General features: G+C 33.2%; 1 protein-coding gene across 1 annotated transcript in view; it reads right to left on the reverse strand.

The window, feature by feature from the left end:
• RGS21 (regulator of G protein signaling 21) overlaps positions 1-16,271 on the reverse strand; it is a 48,586-nt gene extending 32,315 nt beyond the window's left edge. Inside the window, exon 1 of the mRNA XM_037727907.1 lies at positions 16,057-16,271. The gene's annotated coding sequence lies outside the window, so the exon portion shown is untranslated. The remainder of the gene's footprint in view (positions 1-16,056) is intronic.
• Between the last annotated feature and the right edge of the window lie 2,528 nt (positions 16,272-18,799).

The following is an 18,799-nucleotide window of genomic DNA, read 5'->3' on the forward strand; positions in this document are numbered from 1 at the left end:
CCAAACTATTTTCAGAGAGACTATCACTTTATATGCTGCCTGCAATGTATGAGAGGTGCACTGTTTCTGCATCCTAATCAGATTTCTGTTTTGTCATTGAAGACATTTTTATCTGTTCTAATAGATCTGTGGTGATAACTCATCTTGATTTTAATTTGAATTCCCCAACAGCTCCTGACGTTGACCATTTTTTCATGTGATAGTTGCCACCTATATGTTCTCTTCAGTGACGTGCCTCTTGTATTTTACCCTTTTTTCTAATTGTTAGTTGTCATTTTTTTTTAATTGTTGAGTTTTCTTTTGTAATTAAATTTTTTTTTTTTTTTTTTTTTTTTTTTTTTTTTTTTTTTTTTTTTTTTTTTTTTTTTTTTTTTTTTTTTTTTTTTTTTTTTAGAGATTTGGGTAGGAGGAGAGTATCTTGCTCTGTCACCCAGGCTGGAATGCAGTGGTGTGACTGGAGCTCACTGACTGCAGCCTTGAACTGCTGGGCTCAGTCCGTCTTCCTGGCTCGGCCTCTGGAGTAGCTAGGACTACAGGCGTGAGGCACAGGCGCCATGTCTGGCTGAACTCTTGATTTTTGAGAATTCTTTATGCATAGTAAATATAAACGCTTTATCAGATATGCAGCTTGCAAATATTGCTTCCTAGTATGTGGCTTGCCTTTTCATTCTCTTAACTGACTTTTTCCACAGAACAAAAAGTTTTAATTTTGGTCAAGTTCAATTTATTGTTGTTTCTTTTATAAATTGTGCTTTTGACGTCATGTCATTGTAATGACTCTTCACCAGGTCCTGGATCCCTAATACTTTCTCCTTTTATATTCTAACCATGTTAGAATTACATTTAAATCTATCACTCATTTAAAACGGTTTTTTAAAATATAAGGTGTGAAATTTAGAACAAGGTTTGTTCTTGCCTATTGATATTCAATAGACAGTTTGGCAGGGATTAAATTTCAGGCTGAAAAACTTCCCTTTGTAATTTTGATGGTATTACTCCATTGTCTTTTTCTATCCAGTCTAATTATTGATCCCATGTAATTCTCATTTCTTTGGATTTTATTACTGGTGTTATGAAATATTTTGAGTCTGTTCCTTTGCATGGTTCTTTTTTCATTTACTGAGTTGATTTATCTTTTAAATATGGAGCTTTATGTTCTTCAGATCTGGGAATTTTTCTTTCATTATTTTAAAAATAATCTCCTTTTTCAATTCTGGTTTTCTTTTTCTGGACCTTAAGCTTATCAGGTAGATTATGAACATCCTGAATTTTACTTCTCTGTTAGTAATAGTTACTGTAGTAAACTTCAGTCTAAGATTCTACTTCATTTTCCCTGTTGCATTTTTTTTGCATCATATAATTTCCCCAGAATTAAAAATAATTTCTTTTTATTTAAGACCCTTCTCCAAATATCTTCATTATTGTGGATATATGTAATGTTCATTTCTTTAATATTACTTTTAAATGGTTTCAAGGGAAAAGAGATAAATAAATTTTCAATTTTTTAACAAGAATAGAGACCCTCGTATCTAAATTTTGAAAAAATATTTAAAGTACTTAATATTTTAAAATGTTATTATTTTTCTACCTCATGATTTTTGTAATCTTATAGTATTTTATCAAATACCTGTACCTTAATTTTTAAGTTACTCTCACTGTGCCACTCATTAGGTTTTTAAGTTTGTCAAATTTTTTGAATAATATGTTTTAAAATAAATTTAAATTATACAGTCACATTTATTTAAAATAGAAAGCTTTTATATGATCACTTGCAACTTTTTGATCCAGAAGCAAGTGAGAAAATAAATTGCACAAAATTTGCGCTGCTGCTGCATACAGCCAGACCTTAACAAGAATGTAGAGCTATTACTTATTCAGGGCTTTATGTATTCTATCATAGTCTTTCCTAAAGTAGTCGAGCTGAGTAGAGCCAGACCATAGACATCAACCATAGGTTTGAGTTACTACCATATGCACAAGCACTGATACAATCTACTGCATCATAAACACCTAATTAATTACCAAAATACATCTCAGTACCACATTCCCAGCTATCACACAGAAATACTTGGTTACCCTCAACTCATCAAACTCAAAGTGTCAAAACTGAATTCATTATCCATTGTCTGTCGTTCAATCCTTATTTTTTGTTTTGACTTAACTACACTTGTGGTCCCTAAAAACTTCAGCGTTATCATAACGTAACTTCACGTGAAGATAACGGCTTGTCAGGTCTCATGAGGTATTTCCCACATTTATCTGTACCTCCCCAGCTCCAGCAACATTCCCTTCATCCACGCCCTCACTTCTTAGTGATTAATGTGCCTCTTAACAATTTGTCCTGTCCCCAGATTCTTCTCACTGCAATCCATCCTGTATATCTTAGAAGAGTCTTACTGAAAAACATAAGATCTCATCATTTTTTACTCTCGAATCTTATATGCCTCTGTTGTTTACCAAATGTTGTGTAAACCTTTTAAGATGACTTTCAACGTCTGCCAAAATCTGGTTTCAACCTGATTTTCTAATTTTATTTCAAAGTTTATTGGGTCAATGTAGCTTCTACTCTAGGAAAATTATTTTCCCCATCCTTTTCTTGAATTCTGAACAATTGTGTAGACCTGTCTGTATTTTAAACTCCCTCTGCAGTTTATTTAACCTCACCGTCTTCAGTTGTCTAAATTCCAAACCATGGATTTCAAAGCTTTGCTTGCAACATTTCCCTCCCATCTCTGATCCACAGAATTGGAAGAGATCCCATGCTCCTCTGAGCCTTCCTAACACCTATTAGATGCTTCATAACTGTCTATCTTGTGTGCTTGTAGCGTGTGACCATGTCTTGTCTTTCCTTTTAGCCTTCGTATTCTGTAAGGATAAGTTAAATATTTATTCAGCTTTGAATTCTTCTCAACACCTAGCATATTACCTCGTATATAACAACAAGTTGTTATATAATATTAATAAAAATGTTGGATATAGAAATATAAAACATTTAAAATGTATATTTTTCTTCCTCCCTAAACCTTTAGGGAGCGCTTCACAACATAATTTTAGCTTACTATGAACATATATACAAGATGAAATTTATCGCTGAATTAGAATACCTCTGTTTAAATCAGTAAGTGCTTATATTTAATCCTACTTACAATATGGAAAAGGAAAGAATGTCTATTCTGTGTGTGTAGCTTTTTGGGGTTTGGAGCACGATTCAATTTTTCTATTCTTCCCTGCCTATGCTGACCTCCTTTTCTCATTTGTACTATTGCCTGAGGCAGTAAGATTATAGCACAAAGATTTGACTACAGTTTTACATTAATTGCATGACACATCTCATTTGAGAAACTTCTCTCTTCTTCATGGAATCTATGAAATTACCTGAATACTCTAAGTCCTTTGTTACAGATACTCGTTTAAGTTACAGTAATAGGTAATTATATGTTTTCATTTTTCTTACATAAGTTGCAGTTTGCATACATTCCCTTTTGCTCTTAATAATAAGCAGAAAAATTAAAAGATACTTCGATATTGTACTCTTTTCAGAAATAGAATCAGAAATAGTCAAATCAGAATCAGAAATAGTCAAAATGTAGCTTTGGTAGGCAGAAGTCTTGGTTAAACTCAGAAAAATGGCCTAGAGAAGAAGAATTAACAATGGAATGAAGTATACCTATGCTCATAATGAAGCTAACATATATCCAAGGGGAAAAATTAAATATTGAATTTTATGCTCATGCTAGTGGGATCAGTTCTGTATATTTTAGATACTCAGTAGCAGTGAATTCATTGAGTTGTTATCAATTTATTTCTGGATTAACTTGACAATATTAGGCCACTGAAGTCTATGTAAGACCTGTTAGTATTAATTTTGTGATTTATTGTATCAAACAACTTATAACATACATCATTATGAGTGATATTAACTTCCCTGATTCTCTTCTTGTCATTTAAAAAGTAAGAAAATATGCTCATGGAATTGTAAAGTTGATCTATCAGTAATAATTTTAAATTGTATAACATTTTAAAGGAGTAAGTTAATTGAATTTAATCATATTTACAATGTGAATATATGAGACTTCAGTATCAAGTTTTAATATTTCTATATCAATAAATATGATTCTCGAACATAATAGCTATCTCTGCAAATTATTTGATTTATTTAATCAATCCTCTATGAAACTTATGGGTTATTTCTCTTTATCCGCTATTGTAATACTGTGATGAACATCTTAGTGTACACATATCTTATACATATGTAGTTACAGAAATGTAAATTCTTAGAAATAAGATTGCTAAATCAAATTTTATGCACAATATACATTTTGGTATTTATTGCCTAAGTTACCATTAGACACACTTTAACAATTTGCTTTTGCAAGTCCTATTTCTCTAAAGTTTTCCAGCAGTGAGTTTTTATTGTATGAAATAAAAGTCTGCCATTTTGATTAAAGGAAGTAATATAATGCCATGGCATAGGCAATGGCCTGTTTTGTTAAGATTCTTATCTAGACCTTGGAAACACTGAACTCAGAAAAACATAGTGAACCATAGAGACAAGTTATTAATTCAATTACTAACTTAGTAATTCAACTACTAAGCACTTACTCTATAAATAGTAAAATCAACTAATTTCAGGTAACAACCTGTGTTTAATTTTTATCTCTAATTCTTATACCTCTTATCCTGCAAATTGAGCTTATACATTTTACATGTGAAATTAGTATTAATTCCAATAGTCCTGTATCCTACTGTATGCCTTGTTTTTTTAAGTTGAGAATATGGTATTTTGCCTGTGGGAAATTGTTCCCATTGCCTGTCACACGGATTTTTACTCATCAAAGTAAAGACAACCTTACTGGTTTCCACTTTGATCAGACAATATGACTTAAAAATAAAAAACATTTCATGAGGAATTTTAAATCTTCAATTGCTATAGAAGTCAGAGTCCTTATTTTTTGCCATGTTAAATGATTCCTCATGTCATTATTTCATGCATATAACATGGGATATAACAACACTTTTTATATTTGCTAAATGCTCGGTTTGTTATTTAATAGAACTTTGCTTTCCACATGGTAAATTCTTCTAAAAATGTTCTTTTCTGACTGGGCACGGTGGCTCACACCTGTAATCCCAGCACTTTGGGAGGCTGAGATGGGCGGATCACCTGAGGTCAGGAGTTCGAGACCGTCCTGGCCAACATGGTGAAACCCCATCTCTACTAAAAATACAAAAATTAGCTGGGCGTGGTGACACACACCTGTAGTCCCGCTATTCGATTCAGGTGGCTGAGGCAGGAGAATCCCTTGAAATCGGGAGGCAAAGGTTTCAGTGAGCCAAGATTGTGACACTGCACTCTAGCTTGGGCAATAAGAGCAAAACTCCACCCCCTCCCCCGCAAAAAAAAGGGATGTTTTCTCTTTCTCTTTAAAAATGCAATAATTTTAAATCATACAATTTTGGGATTTGGCATTATTACTAGTTTTTTACTTTCTGGATTACTTGTACTTATATGATTTACACCTCGTATAATCTGCTGGTTACTGGAGTAGTTTGTTGTCACTTCTTTTCCTGATGTTTTCTTGGAGGCTGCCGTCACTTCCCTGTACTCTGTGGATTTTATACTGCACATATTTTCTTTTCACTCACTGCTCTTTGCCACTTGGTGACACCCACAGCCACCTCGCTATTAGGGTTGCATGCTGTTTGGCTGACTCATACAACTTCTCAGGTCCATCAAACATTTAACAATTTCTCTGTTATTCGATACACATAGAAAAAGTTCATTTGCTTCTAGACATTCTATTATTATTTTTGAAGGAAATGGTTGACCTATCTAGGACTCGTTGAAAAACTGTTTTATTAGAACACAAAGCTGATTCTTCTACCATCCTTGACAACACTGTCAAAGGATAAAAGAGCCCTAGAACACTGTGTATGTTAGGACATTTGGAGAGCTCTTTTGACTTCACTGTCTATAAGATTAGAATGACGCAGACCTGTGCATTAATTTACTGGCATTCTTTACCTGCTATAAACAAGTGTCTAGTACAATTTGTGTCCTTCTTGACTTAAATGATAGGCACATAGAGATGCTACTTCCAAAGCTTAGGAAGAATATTGTGTTTGAAAACAGTTGTGCGTATTATAAATACAAACTGAGTTTATACAAATTGCATATAAAATAATTTTTTATTCCAACCGGACTCTATATTGTGTGCATTTTCATATTCTAAAACTGAGGAAATTGTATTTCACTTTGCATATTCAATTTCTTGAATTTTACTCATCAAAGTAAAGACAACTTTCTTGGCTTTCATGTTGATTAGGCAAAATGACAAATATAATGAATACATAAGTACTTTTCAATTTATAAAGTTATTTTTCTTATGTCATTCAAAGTTGTTAAAAATAACTTTTAGGTAAATATTGTTACCTGTATTTTTAGGTGTGGAATTTGCCTTACTTAAGTCACAAAATTAGCAAACTGTAGAGTTAAAATTTGAACACAAATGTTTTTAGGGAGTCTAATTTGGCTTCTTTCTTTCTCTATCCAGTTCACTAATGCTGGATACAACAACATTGTTTATCTCATAATGGCTTAATGTATTTTAAAATAAGTTTTATGTCATTAAGTGGTATAATATAAAAAGAAACATTATTATTTTAAAGTCATGTCAAGCCTTTTTACAGATCTAGTACCACAAAGGCTATCTACATTTGTTAGTCCATAGAGACTACAGTCATTACATACTCCTTATACTTAAGTTGTAATATTTACAGGATCCCTAGCTTTCAAGTATCAATTATGAGTCCTAGAAGAGCCATATTTTATCTTAATAATGTAAGTGATTAAAATCGTCCCTATAGAATATGACTTCTTTTTGCAAGATAACTTATAGAGATCCATATTCTTCCTGCAGAATCCGACTCCAGTTAATCAAATAAAAATTCTTCTTAGTGTCACAAGACAATTTAAAACTAGAAAAATTCACCAACTATGCATCTGACAAAGGTCTAATGCCCAGAATCTATAAGGGACATAAACAATTCAACAAGCAAAAAACAACCCCGTTACAAAGTGGGCGAAGGACATGAACAGAGACTTCTCAAAAGAAGACATACATGCAGCCAACAAGCATATAAAAAATGCTTAACAACACTATTCATTAGAGAAATGCAAATCAAACCACTATGAGATACCTTCTCATACCAATCAGAATGTCTATTGTTAAAAAGTCAGAAAAAAACAGATGTTGGCAAAGTTGCAGAGAAAAGGGAACACTTAAACACTGGTGGGAATGTGAATTAGTTCAGCCTCTGTGGCATGCAGTTTGGAGGTTTCTTTAAGAACTAAAAACAGAACTACCATTTGACCCAGCAGTCTCATTTCTGAATATTTACCCAGAGTAATATACATTGTTTTCCAAAAAGACACATGGACCCATATGTTCATTGCAGTACCATTGACAATAGTGAAGATGTATACTCCACCAAGATAACCATCAACTGGGTGAAGATAATGTGGCACATCAATACCATGAAAAACTCCACAGCTCTAAAACAAAAACCAATCATAGCATTTGCAGCAACGTGGCTGCAGCTGGAGGTCATTATCCTAAGCAAATTAATGCAGGCACAGAAAGCCAAATGCCTCATGTTCTTAGTTATAAGTGGGAGATAAACATTGCGTCCATGTGGACACAAAGATGGGAAAAATAGACACTACCTATTGGGTACTATGCTCACTAGCTGGGTGATGAAATCATTTGTACACCAAATACCAGCATAATGTAATTTGGTGCCCAGGTAACAAGCCTGCACATGTATCCAGTGAACCTAAAATAGAAGTTGAAAAAAACCGAAAATAAACTATTCAAGCCAGATCATCCTCATTCCCAAGGACAGTGGAAATTAAAAATGAGGAGAAGAGGCCAAGATTTAACTCTGTTATAACCAAATGAATTTTTATGGCTTAAACACTCTCACCTTTCCAGCTTTCTCTTAGACTCACCAATTTCCTATTTTTCAGTTACGCTTCTGAATGATTATCATGTAACTAAGACAGTTGTTGGCCTTGGGTTGACTTTGTAGGCTTACCTTTGATGAGATTCAATATAAAGTTTATTAATGTCAAAGTTAGAAAGGATAAGTAGTGTTTAATAAACATGAATAAAGCAAATTAATATTTTTCTATGAATAGAGATTTCTTAATGCCAAAATTTTATAACTCTGTGTGTGTGTGTGTGTGTGCGTCTGTGTGTATGTACACACATACACACATTCCTCTGTGAATACTTTTGGTGTTTTATGTGCAGATTTTCAAGTGCAACATAATCATTATTTCAGTTTTTTCCAATGCAAAATTCACATTTAAATATAATACTATTCCTAAGGGAACAAGAAGTCCCACTCTTGATTCTCAGTTCAGTTCTATAACTACTGCTATATGAAATCACTGTTAAGTGCAACTGCTAATGCTTTATCTTGCTGTGAAATAGATCTCTTTCAATAGAGAAATCTAAACAAGGAAAAATTTATGTAAATGCAGATTAGTAATCAAACTGAAGTGAAAACTTGCCTAATGAGAAAATTGTTTCTGTATTTTGTAGAATTGGTCATTCTAGAGCTTTACTAACTTCATTTCAACCAAAACATAAAAGATATTGTTAGTAAAAGACCCATTGATCCTTTAATGTTAAAGAAAAGCTCTTTATGCTGTTTCCATGCAGGTATCACTGTAGAGAAATCAACATGCATCTGTGGAAACAGTTAATGATTACATGTATATTGTTTCTATCTATATTTAGCTATATATTTGCTCTTCTTTACTAACTGGTATTTCTTAGGGATGAACAATGTAACTTGGTGTAAACATTTACAGAAGGCAAAATTAGTTTTTAACAATCAGATTTTCTTTTTTTTTTTTTGCTTACAAACAAGATTTCTGAAAAAATTTCTTAGCATAATGCTTGAATCTATTTAATGAATAGCCTGATTTATAATCTCTGGGCCCTGCATTTGTGTGATTTGGAAATTTAGTTTTTATTCTTTTCTGAAGCTATGCATTCGACTTGGATCATCTTAATAACTTTTTGAGTAATCTTCAGGAAATTTGTCCACATCACTTTCAGGCTGATGGTTGTCCAGTCTTCAGCTGCAGTTCAACCTTCTCCTGAACTTCTTATCATTTCCATTGCCTCTTACAGTCTCCATAAGCATCTAAGCATCTGTCTGCTCAACGTCTGTGCCCTCTAGCCACGTGTCTCTTTCCATAACTTTCTTTCCCAGTCAATTTTTCAGTCATCTACTCAGCGACACGAGCAAATCTGGGAGTCATTTTTCACTCTTCTCTCACTCCTGCCGTTATCTATTATCTTCATGTTTCCTGATTTATTCATTTCAGTTCCTCTTTACTTTCACTCGTCTATTACAACTTTGCCTCACATTCTTGCCGCAGAGCCTTAAATGCTCACCTGGCAGCTTCTCTTTCCTTTCTAGAGGCCATACTCCATAATGCAACAGGATTCATCTCTCTGAAAAACAAATCTGAGATTATGTAGTGGCCTGAGCAGATGCCATGCAAATAAATGCAATTTCCTCCACAGCCAATCTTTATGCAAAGGCAGCAAGAGGCGACTGCCTCTGTGGGGGAAAGCTAGGAGTGACTGTGCTTTTTATCTCTAGCTTCTCTTGCTGCAAAACTAACACTATATCTGCAATTTCCATCTTTCTCATCCTTTGTGTCAATACACTGAAGTCTGTTTTCAAAAACACAACGTTTATTTTTTAAATATACTATTTTGGAATAGTTTCAGTCTTACAGATAAGTTGTGAAGGTGATATAGAATCCACATAGACGCTTCATCCATTTCCCCCACTTAATATTTTATATTATCATGGCAGGTTTTTAAAAAGAGAAATCAACAGTGACACATTACTGATATTTCAACTATTTAGATTTCATCTGGTTTTCCACTGATTTCCTTCTTCAACTTCAGGATCCAATCCAGAATCAGGAAATTTAAATAACAATTTGACAGAGAAAATTTCATGCAGTTATTAGAATCTTAGTTTAAGACAGTTAAAGACACCCTTTTAGAAGAGTAAACAAATGGGACAGCAGGCAGTCAAACTTGGGAGAAGCTGCTGGGGTGTTTGAGTGGTGTGCTCTAGCATGGGATCCTGGCTGGGAGGGTCTGGCATTGGTGGGAAGACTTGGAAAACCAGGTAATACCATGAGGAGACTTGATTTAGAAGATGCAAATTATGGGGGTTGTTAGAACACACAATACGTTGTTGGAAACCAACATTTCAGTTATAAGTATGTTTGAGGATGTTTATTGATTACGTAGAAAATGATAAAATCATGAGTCCAACCTCAGAATGGGAAAATAATTGTGGAAGTAAATAAAAAGCATATGTGCCATTGACTAGATCTGTGAATTTATAAATTTCTTCCCTTTCAGAGAGCCTTCCTTTGCCACTTGATGGGCCTGATGGTCTGGGAGTAGGAAAAAATATTCTTAGGTTTGGAACAATTAATTTGATTGATTCGATTGATCCTTTCCATCATAGGGTTTTCTTTTGCTGATACAAAATTTATAATGAACTTTAGGTATTTGAATATCATGCTTCTGTATTCAAATGAATCATCTCAGGTTCTAAAGGAAGTGAATATACCTTTCCAGTGAAGCCATGTACATTCCTGAGGGGAAAGACACGGTAGTTGTCAATTTCCCTGGAAGTTATCAGCTGCAGTCCCCTGCAAGGGGCAGGATATTTGATTAGCTGTTCCACTTTTAATTTCCTGGGAGCATATTGTGTGTTTACAGAGATATTATTAAAAAATCTGCATCAAATTACTTTTTAAAAATGAGACTTGCAGAAGATGTACTTGCCATAACCTCCCTGTGTGTGTGTTGGGGGAAGTTGTGTGTTTGTGGTTTTAGCTGTTTTTATTTTTTAGTCAAAGTTTTCAATTCTTGTATAAGGAACTACTCAAAATGAAAGATTTATTTCAAGTATTGAAAATAAAAAACATACCCAAAAAACATATTCTTTTCAGGTCAGGTCTCTTTTGAATACATTAAAGTGTGACTATGTCAGGTTAGTGAGAAAAGAATTTGATATACGCTAATTGTACATCCATATGGTACATCCTTTATCATGCTCATGTTATATTTATGTACAAATCATTCATACAAAAGTAAAAATGGCATGAATACAAAATCAATAAGAATTAGCTCCTTTATATGAAGTGTCAGTAAGTTTTTAATTTATTTACTTTTGTAGTGTTTGGTGTCTAAAGTTATAATCAGAAAACAGCAAGGATCAGGATGATTTTATATTAGAGATAGATTTCATCAGTATGCCTGGGGATTAGAAAATCCCCAAGTTATAAAACTTTCCACCAGTTCCAATGAAAATTCAGCCCTAATGTCAAATCGTTTTAAGTTTATTAGGCAGTTGTCATAACATTAATTATAAATTAGATCATATTATATTCTGGAGATTGAGAAAAGTAATTAAATTGGCGGTTTCATTAGTTGATGGACAGTTTTAAAGAGTTTATTTCTTCAAGGTGTATTATTCTTTCAGTTTCTAAAGAAGTGCTTATTAGAAAAAATGGGGTTGAATAGAAATCTAAATCTAACATAAAAGGGTAATTTTGTCATGAATATTGACCTAATTTTATTAATAGCTTTTAATATATGTATTTTAAAGGTATGAAGCTTTAGCTTTAGAATTTAAATATTAGGATTTTTCTTCATTAAACTGAAAATTCAAATTCAAAAACAGATGTTTAATTAGATGAATTAAAAACATAAGAGTCATTATAATATTCCCTGTTATACAGTCAATCCTTAAAAATATGCTAATTGCAAGGTTTATAAATGACATGGGGATTCAACATTCTGTAAATCCTTAAGCATTATAATTAAGCTTTAGAGTCTTTTCTTGTTGTTCTTGGCCAGACATAAAAGGGTACAAATGTTAATTTAAGGTTAGCCAAGCTGAAAAAATTTCAAAATATTTTTAGTCAATTAGCTAATTCTAAATTTGCTTTGTTTCTTCTCATGTTATTTCTTATTCTGTTTTATTTTTTTTCTGAAACTACTAATGTAGCAGTAGGAAGTTAAATTAATAACACAGTAAATGATAAAAGTCATGTTCAAGCAAGGTTTCAGCTACATCACTGGTAGGCCTGCTTTAGATTGAATGTGTTTTCTTACCAGGAAAGCATGGAGAGCTTATTACAACACAGTGTCACACATACACATAGACATTCCTTTACATTTTACATTGTCTGTGTTACAGAATTAGCATTTATTGAGTTTCTCCTATCTGAGGTGCTCTGATTCTCCACCTCCAGTGCCACATTTGTGATGTTCAATATCTTGTGTGCCAATATTGTTGCAAAAGGTATATTGCTATTTTATGCATGTATTTTAATTTAAAAAATGTCATTGTGTGATGTATTTCATTTTGCTTCTTTTTAACTTTTAAGTTCAGGGGTACAAGCGCAAGTTTGTTGCATAGGTAAACTTGTGTCATGGGGTTTGTTGAACAGATTATTTCATCACCGAGTTTTTTTTGTTCCGTTCTGTTTTGTTTTTGAGATGGAGTCTTGCTCTGTCACTACGCTGAAGTGCAGTGGTGCGATCTCAGCTCACTGCAACTTCCACCTGCAGAGTTCAAGCAATTCTCCTGCCTCAGCCCCCCAAGTAGCTGGGATTACAGACACTTGCCACTGCGCCCAGCTAATTTTTGTAATTTTAGTAGAGATGGGGTTTGACCATCTTGTCCAGGCTGGTCTTGAACCCCTGACCTCGTGATCCACCTTCTTTGGCCTCCCAAAGTACTGGGATTACAGGCATGAGCCACTGTGCCTGCCCATCACCCAGATATAAGCCTAGTACCCATTAATTATTTTTCCTGACTCTGTTTCTCCTCCAACCCTCAATCCTCTGAAAGCCCCCAGTGTGTGTTGTTACCCTTCTGTTTCTTAATTTCTTTCATCTGGTATTGTTGTTTTAAAAAGATTATCCATATTGCTTCGTGGCCTTTGCTTCTAATTGCTATAATATACTTCACCGTGTGCACCCATCATCTTTTCTCTTTACCCAAAGGCTTCTGCCTTCCAGCAACCACAGGTAAAACACAACTGAGTATCCTTCACCTCCCTTTTTTTTTGGTCCCCATTTTTAGATGAAGAAACAGAGGCAGGAAGAGTTGAATAATCTTATCAGAATTGCACAGCTGGGATTAGAACCAGTCGAATGGCAGGCACATAGAGGAAAGAGAACCATCAATTATTAAACATCTACGTAGTACACATTGTAGCAGAAGTTTTATGTCCAAAAAATTAATTTTATCCACTTAGGTGCCTTATGTAGTAACTAAAACGACCTTTAAAAAAATCAGAAATATAGCCTAAATAATCACAACTGAAAACTGGCAGATTCAGAAGTTGACTTAATATTGGTCATCCTTTAAAGCTCTTTTTTTTTTTTTTATAATTAACCAGTGTCTGATTTCAATGAATCTATTATTGTTTTAAAAATATAGAGATAAGGTAGCTTGATTACTCAGGTATTTATCTTACTTTGGAAAATTGCATACATAACCTTAGCAAAGAGCATGTAAAATTCTTCCCAAATATCAATTTTTATTTGCTTGTTTTCTTATTTTTAGATAATCTAAGGCAGCAGAAGAAAATATATACATTTTATACACATACCTATATATATTTACATGTAGGTTAAAGGATTAATTTTCCAAGAAAACAAACATTTTGAAACAATTGATATAAAAAAGTTGGAAAGGATTCTCATGTTAAAAGCTTATTGCATTATTTGTTGGATTTTTAGATAAAGGTTTCTGTTCTGTCACCCAGTGACAGAAGTGCAGTGATACAATCATAGCTCACTGCTGCCTTGAACTCCTGGGCAAGTGACCCTTCCCTCCTCAGCCTCCCATGTGGCAAGGATTACTAGTGTGAACACCAGGCTAATTTTAAAATTATTTTTTATAGGGATACGGGTGGAGAGGGAACCTTGCTGATTTGCCCAGGCTGGTCTTGAATTCCTGGCCTCAAATAATCTTCCCATTCTGGCCTCTCCAAGTGCTACAATTATGGGCATGAGCCACCACACCCAGTCTTGAACTCTTAACATGGATTTAACTCTGCCTTTCTTTTTGTTTATTGGTTAAATTGGTTTACAGATGGACACCGTGACCACATAAAATTATTCCCATTTTTCATTTACATCTAAGTAAAAATTAGCAGCTGGTTTTTATGGTGATAATGACATGGATTGGCAATAGTTCTTGGAAGTGTTATTTTCTGAAAAATTGTTGAATAAAAAGTTTTTAAGCTTTCACTTGATATTTTTGTCTCTAAGCTTGAGCAGTGATGAGTGTGATGATTAATCAATATCATTTTAAGTACTAGAATGGCTCCTCAATGATAAAATCCATCAATAAAGATAGACTAAGCCAAAAATAAGAAGTAAATGATATCAGACCTAGGAATATCTCCTTTAAGACATTCTTTCTCCCTGTTTTCCTGCTAGAAGATAAATCTTGGGAGATGAAAACATTGCAGAAGGGCCAGAACAGAGAGTTGAGCTCAGCATAAAACTTCTGACAGATTTTGCTGTTGTGGGAGGGATAGAGCCCAGCCCCAAGGAGGGTGAATGTTAGAGGCAGTCTAATGGGGTGAGATCCTCTGATGTCCTTCAAATCAAACCAGAGGAGACTGCTTTACGTCTTTCCCAATTGCTCAGAGGCAATTAGCAGAAGTAATTAATAGTGTTACTTTGAGAATGCTGTGGCTGCTTGATTTATTTTCAAGTCAAATAGAAAATTGTAGTGTTCCCTTAACAAATTCACAGGCATACTTGACATTTCTAAGTTTAATGACTAGGTTTTTTTAGATAAGGCATATTTCGATATTGTCTAAAAATAACAGGGTATTGATTTCTTAAAAAGGCAATTATATGATGAATATATTAATATTTATTTATATTTTAGACTATAGTAAATTTTAGAAAGCAGGGGAAAGGGTTGGCAGAATTTGTTGTCATAAATTTTAGGGCATGTTACAAACCACTATATGTTATCATATGTATATATGTATACACACACACACACACACACACACACACACACACACACTGCTATGATACATGTACTAGTAAATCCCAAAACAATGCAAGCCATTTCATCTTGAGTTGTGAATGCACATGTTGTCTAAAAATTTTACTAAATTACAAATTAAAATTATATAAACTAATTTTAAAGAGCTTAATATGTTATAATAAGACATAATTTTACTTGGAGTGGTATGAAGATGCATTTTTCAAAGTTATTTTAAGAATAAAATTTGAAGAATAGTGAAAGTACTAACTGAAATATATCTTTAGAACTTTAAACACTAGAAGTAGTACTTTTATCCTATCAAGTTCTACTCAAGTCATTTGAACCATATATAAGTAAAGATATAAAAGTAGTAATATTATATTAAATGTGCTTTTGTATGCTGTATATAGTATCTTTCTCACATTTTCTTTATTTATATAATTCATTACTTTCAGGTAAGGTAATTGGCCACCTGCTAACTGTGTGTCCTTGAGAAAGATGTTATTATTACTTGTTCTAGTTGCTTTTCTAAAAGGATATAAGAAAAGTATGAGATAGATTTTTTTTTTTTACATTCCTTCTAGCTGTAAAATTCTATGGATCCTATAATCCTGTCTTGTCTTTTTTTTTCTCCCCTCCTGTGGAGTCTGATGTCCTTTGCTCATCTTTTTTACAAATTTGAATCAGACTAGTTGGCAAAGTGTCAGTTCTCTGACAATCTGTGATAATATATTATTTTGTGCAAATGTTTCCAAATGAATAGCTAGTAAAAGTTTTTCTTTTTACGATTCCACACTCACTGAGTTTGATGAATAGGATCTAATATTTGGCATGTTTATCTCTAAATGTCATCAATTTCATCTTTGTAACAAGTTCGTTTATATAATAAACTTTGAGTCTCTTTATACTCACACAGATGCAGTGCAGGGGAAATCACTGTCCTTGCTCTCTTGATTCCTTCTTTGTTCACAGGACGGACGAAAGGGTCTGTGCTTCTTTCAGATAAATTGTTTTCCAAGTGGTAACTTTTCTATATTAACATGCCTTCCTACCATATATTTTTCTTTTCTACACAATCTTCATATAACCACATTGTTTTTGAGGTTAAGTTTAATATCTAAACACCATTGAATCCATTCCATAATCAAGATATTTAGATTTTAGTTTTAATTTGAAGAATTTTGGTGGTGTTTCTATCAAATGTGTAATAAATTTAATAGCAACTCTGACTGTCTCTTTTCTTTAATGATCTAGCACCTATTTGTGTCAGTGTCCTAAAATTGTTCACATTGTGAAGTCACATACATGTGATATGCAAATTTTTTTCAGTCAAAAATATGTAAATCCTTAGTTTGCAAGTGTGCTCTGATAAAGTAGCTCAGTTTGTGGGGAAAAAAATAAAACAAGCCTTTATTTTTCTTCTGAAGGCAGTATTTGCATGGCTTTCATATGGTATAACTATTTGCATAGGAAATTTCTCTTTAGTTTCACATCTACGTGGATTATAGACTTTCGTTTCAATGATTCAAAGCTTATCTGGAAGACACTTAAAATACTTAAAAGCTACATATTATTATTTTATGATTTCAGCTAATTAAGACATAACTTTTAATATATAAACATCTTTATCAAGACAAGTAGACATTGAAGGGGAATTATCAAAGAATGGTCTCTTTTTTAAATAAATGGTCCTAAAATTGGACAGATGAACTGGGGAAAGAGGGAAATGTTACACAACCACTTCATCTGTCCAGATTATTTGAGCCTTTCCTGTATCGATGAAACATCAGCTGTTGCACTGAGACCATCTTCAATGCACATCCTAGTTTATGATCTAGGTGCCTTAATGATTAATTTATTAAATATGTTTTATTGTCTATGCTGTAACACTGACATATCAAAATGTAAATAGATTGTCATATTTTAACTCTGGACCTTTGGATTTTAGTTCAAATAATTAACTGTTTGCTATCTCACATATCCTGAAATGCAGTGATATGATTTAAGTATTATTGCATGAAGAAATATATTCCTTTACTAAGTAGTTTATTTGGCATTTTACTAAACTCTGTTAAATATATGTTATATATGTAGTATTTGAAATGTGATACATCTATAAAGAAAAATATTTAGCATAATTGTTAGCTTTTGCAAATAATCCCGAAAGTTAGGTTATTAATTTTCCTTTTGCCTCAGTTATCTCTGTACTTAATGTCCCTGGGGTGTTACACACAGTGACTAAAGAGAAATAAACTTCGTGAGAAGAAACATACACATAGAAATTTTGATCAGTTTCTCAGAATTAATAAATCAAAGGGAAACGGTGGTACTGTGTAATAAATTAGGCTGTATGTAACAGACTAGCTTTCATGAATACAGTCCTGTGCCTCCTCATGACATTACAGTCAATAATGAACCACATACATGACAGTGGTCCTGTAAGATTATAGTATTTTCCAATCTTACTACGTCTTTCTTACAGTTAGGTATGTTTAGATATACAGCTTCTTACTTACTATGTTAAATTGCCTGTAGTATTCAGTACAGTAACACGCCGTACAGGCTTACCGCCTAGGAGCAATGGGCTATACCATATTTCCTAGATGTGCAGTAGGCTACGCCTCTTAGGTTTGTAAGTTAACTCTATGATGTTCATACATTGAAATCACCTAATGACGTATTTCTCAGAATGCATCCCTTTTGTAAATTGATACATGATTGTAAAAGTATGCCATTTCATTAACCAAAACAAAACAAAAACAAAATGGGGCACTCAGTAGCTCAGGGAAAAAAAAATCCTCTATAGAATAATAGCTCTTACCTCTTAAGTTCTCTGTAATAATTTTGATTTCATTTTAAAATGCATATTGAAGGTAATGAATTATTTTAATTCTGATTAGAGGCAATGGCTTACTTTTAAGTCTTTTTTTAAAACATATGAGTTGTGATTGTCTCATACAAGTAAACAGATTTTAGACTGCTTTTCTGAACCGGTTCAAATCTAAAACTAAGTCCCCAAATACAATGTTTTTTTATAGGCAATTGGTGAATTCTGAGAAAAAGTAATATGGCAGTTTTTTTAAACTCTCAATTTATGGTGATTGTTTAGAGAAAATGTGGTATGACAAATAGAGATGTGCTTTGGCTATTTAAGTCAAAGCCTGAGTTCAGCTACACACTATGTACATTCTTGTGCCAGATACTTCACCTTTAAAAACTTTATTTTTCTACCAGTAACATGTAGAAAATAGGATTCAGTTCTTATACCTATTACAGTAAGTATTAAATGAGGTACCATCTAAGCATTTATCAAAGTGATCGCTACATGGGAAAAATTAAGACATGTTACCTCTTACTTCTGTGGAAACTAGTTTAATACATAAGTTTCATCTGATCATTAAAAATAAAATTTAAAACATGATATCACTTCTCAGCCTTTTGGCTAAGATCAAGTGTAAAAGGGACACAAATGTCCTTTAGAGAAAATTTAAGTGATGTGGTTAAAAAAGGAGGTAATCACAGAATGTTATCAAGTCGGATTATTTCACTAACATGAAGGAAAAAGAAGGTACAGAGAGAAGTAGGTAGTAAGATGTTAGTAACCTAACACCTACTAGGCAGCCTGTGGCAAATGTTTGAAATAGAAATGGTGTAT

The sequence above is a fragment of the Cebus imitator genome, unplaced genomic scaffold (genome assembly GCF_001604975.1).
Source record: "Cebus imitator isolate Cc_AM_T3 unplaced genomic scaffold, Cebus_imitator-1.0 Scaffold247, whole genome shotgun sequence".
In the NCBI taxonomy this organism is placed as follows: domain Eukaryota; kingdom Metazoa; phylum Chordata; class Mammalia; order Primates; family Cebidae; genus Cebus; species Cebus imitator.